The sequence below is a fragment of the Thunnus albacares genome, chromosome 2 (genome assembly GCF_914725855.1).
Source record: "Thunnus albacares chromosome 2, fThuAlb1.1, whole genome shotgun sequence".
NCBI classification, from domain to species: domain Eukaryota; kingdom Metazoa; phylum Chordata; class Actinopteri; order Scombriformes; family Scombridae; genus Thunnus; species Thunnus albacares.
In genome coordinates this window covers 36,773,379-36,777,207 of record NC_058107.1, presented here as the reverse complement: position 1 = coordinate 36,777,207, position 3,829 = coordinate 36,773,379, and the positions used below count along the sequence as shown (strand labels likewise).

General features: G+C 35.5%; 1 long non-coding RNA gene across 1 annotated transcript; it reads right to left on the bottom strand.

The window, feature by feature from the left end:
• Positions 1-387: 387 nt before the first annotated feature.
• LOC122968344 lies at positions 388-3,434 on the bottom strand. Its single transcript, XR_006398809.1, has 3 exons — positions 2,897-3,434; positions 2,718-2,759; positions 388-2,179 (listed from the first exon to the last, which is right to left on the bottom strand). It is a non-coding gene; the product is annotated as an uncharacterized LOC122968344 (long non-coding RNA).
• Positions 3,435-3,829: the final 395 nt, after the last annotated feature.

Genomic DNA, 3,829 nt, shown 5'->3' with positions numbered 1-3,829 from the left:
AATAGAAACAGAACTGCATGTGTTCACTGGTCACACTTCACTCATCAGTCTTGTTTCGGATGTTTTTAGCCTTCGATCATTGTCGTGCTGCACTGTCCTGAAATTTAAGACTATGCTGAAATGTATAAGTGCTGAAACAAGGTTAATGAATCAACAGGTCACCAACGATGCTGATAATTGACTTATTGTTCAGGTCATTTATCAATGAGGAAAAAAAAACGTTCTCTGGTTCCAGTTTCTCAAATGTGATGATTTACTGCTTTTTTCTGTTTTCTATCACTGTAAACTGAATATCTTTGTGTTTTGGACCATTGTTCAGACAAAAGAAGAAAACTAACATTTGAAGATGTTTTCACTTTTTTCTCTCAGTTTATATACTAAACGAATAATCACTCAATCCTAAAAATGGAAAATTAATCAGTAATGAAAATAATCTTTAGTTGCAGCCTTCATAAAAGCTCAAACTGTACTTAATAATGAAAACTACCAATCCTACAACTACCTCGACTATTACTACTATTACAACCACTGATAAAATAATAATCATAATTACATTATAATAATAGTGTCCTACTTACTGTAAACAGCAGCACATGGAACAAGAACCATTTAACAAAACAGATGACAACAAATCAACAAAGGATAAAAAACCTTCTGATGTTATTTCAGCTGATCTCTAATAAAGGCTTCACCTCTGACATTTTCATCCTTTTTATTCCTCTTAAGTGCGCTGTATTAACGGCAGCACGGATGCTTAGAAAACAACGTCCTGAAGCCGTGACCATGACCTCTGACCTCTCTGTGTGGAGGAGGAGGGAGGAGAACAGAAGGATTTCCCTGCAGGGATCAGTAGAGGATCACGTTACAACAACTGTCAGCATCAGATCTGAGGCTGCAGAATCAGTGACGTCTTTTAATTCACTTCTTCTGTCTTTAAAAGTTTATTTATTTATTTTCATCTTTCTGCAGCACCATCACTGCCATTACTTCAATTAAATTTAATATAATCCAACTGAACAGCATTCAAGTGAAATTAACAGCAAATTATTTGACTATTTATTACATTTCAAACCATTTTATCAGTTTTTGGGCATTTTTCACACATCTGCGTTCACACAACATGCATTGATTTGGTTAAGTTATTGCTAATATAGTTTTACAGAATAATATTTAACTCATGGTCCACTTACTAGCTTCCAGAGCTTTTAACCACCTCTCATCTCTCCGTTATTATGATGGAAGCTGACCGTGAGTTAAGATTTCTATTATTATTTTTAATTTGTTTATATTTTTTGGAGATTATTAGACAACACATAATTGGGAAAACACAGTTACAGCACTATCCTAATTAATATTAATATATATCCTCGTACAGAATCACACATTGGAGTTACAGTTACGGCACTATCCTAATTAATTATTTAAATTAAATTTTAAAACTTTCCCTGAATTGGTTTTAATAAGGTCTACCCTTAGTTTCCTTTTTTAAATGTACTAGTCCTCAATAAACTCTGATTGCAAATATAATTTCTAACTGATGAATGCTACATGGAAACTAGCTCTAAAATAAATGTACTCAAATCTAAAATTAATATTTTTCTAAGAGCTGAAACTCTCGGTGTTGCCCAGCCTGCAGTAAAAACCCTTCAGCCTCCATTAACCTCCAGTTTTCAGAGCAGCAGGCGGTCTGACCTCCTCAGGAATTCACATATTTTACTGTAAACACCGATGTTAAAGCTCAACTTTTAATGCTTTCTGGGGGGGGATTTTTGGTTTCTGTCCCCCCAAAAGGAAATTAAATTTTCACGCTTGCTGCCGAACAGTAAACACACCACATACAGGACTGGAGGGTTTGTGTATTTAAAAAAGTCCATGTGAAGTAATTTTGTGTGTGTCGGGGTGTTTCCTGCCAAAAGTCTTGATTTTTTTTTAATTTTTTTGGGTGGTATGATGTGTGTTGTGTTGTGAACGCTGTGTGCTGTAGCGAGGCGACGCAGCTGACTGATCCATCCATCATCGGCTCGTAGTCTCTCTGCTGCTCGCTCCTCAAACTTGGTTTTTGTTTGGAAACCATCCATCATATTCCTGAGCATGACACACCGGCCAGAAGACATCCCAACCACGACGCTGTGCTCTTTCCTGGTATGCAGTCATGTAGTTGTGCTATGTATTAAAACAACTTGGCACAAAAAAACAAAAACAGATGTAAAAATTGTTCTCAGGATATTTTCACACGCCTGAATCCATCAGGATGGAATAATTTTCTTTAGTTTGTCTTTACAATGTATTCTGTAGACAGAAGATACTGGTAAGTCTGTGTTTTCTTCCAAAATCAGTGTGTTTAAAGTCTTAATCTCTACTGGACTGACCAGAGGATTCAGCCTTGTTCAAACCTACAAGAGCTTAATTTTAAATTCTCGTAGTGTTCATATCATCCTGACTTTGGGTGAAATATGAATAAAATGACGCACACCAGAGGAAAATTTAAACAAAATCTACAGAAAATATTCATTTTCTTTCTGAAGGTGAGATGAGAAGATGGAGTCCGGACCTGGTTAGCTTAGCTTAGCATAGCATAAAGACTGGAAACAGGTGGAAACAGTTAGCCTGACTATGTCCAAAAATTCAAAATACACGTTGTGACACCTCTAAAGCTCACTAATCTTCTTTATTTAATCTGAACACAAAGTCAAACTAAATATTTTAATTCTACTCACATTTTATGTAAAGAAATATAAACTATGATGATACTGCAGCGTCTGTAAAGAAGGAAATTCGGAAAAGATGCTTCAAAAATGTAATCACGTACACATAATGTTCATTTTTTAAAGTAATTACATTATTTTATCAATTACTCAACAGCAAAAGTAACTAGTTATGTTACTTGTTGCTTTACTTTGTTACTCAATCAGCTCCGTTAAAACCTCCGTCGCCACATCTTCCATCTGCTGCATCCAGGTTTCCATCCACATGTGGTTGAAATTTCAGAAAATCTACATTTGAAAATGTGAATCAATGTTTCCATCCACTACTGTTTTTGCGAATATTAATAGTTTAGTTTAGTTTATTAGGATCCCCATTAGCCATTACACCAGGCGACAGCTACTCTTCCTCTACATTGAACACAAAATACATAAAATACAAATCAAGATAAAATGAAAAAAAAAAAAAAAACAATGGACAATTTTTAAAATCATAAAGAAAAAACACAAAATCTTAAACACATCAAAGTGCTGATTCTGCTGATGTTGATGATAAACATCCCGGTGATGGAGACGAACAGCTAACATCTTGTTTTGGTATCGTTTTGATAGCAGCCGTACATACTGTAGACTGTATACATGTATCGAACGCTGCCCAGAGACGAAGAAGAAAGCTTAGAGACCTTTAAGTCACATGCTTCCTGTACGCCATCATTTATTCACTAAATCTGTTTCCATCACACTAACCCTTTGTTTTTATTGATACATCAACTTTTCCACCTCATCCAAGTGTAAAAACACTTTTGCGATATTTTGATTATTTCGAATTCCCAGTGTTTCCACTAACTTTTTTTTTTTAATTGAAAAAGTGCAAAAAAAAGGTGGATGGAAACACACCTCGTGTTCAACACATGTAGAAGAAGAAGAGATGTTGTGGTTTAACAGTTTGAAGGTATTTACTGACCATCAGCAGCTAGCTTAACGTTAGCCGCAGTGACTGCATGAAGTCCCGTCCTCTCAGTGAGGTTTTTACATGTTTGTGTACAGATTAAACAAAGAAGATGTTAATCGGTGAACTTTAGAGATGCAGACACGAGACTGATATCCACCTTATCATGTCACTCTTG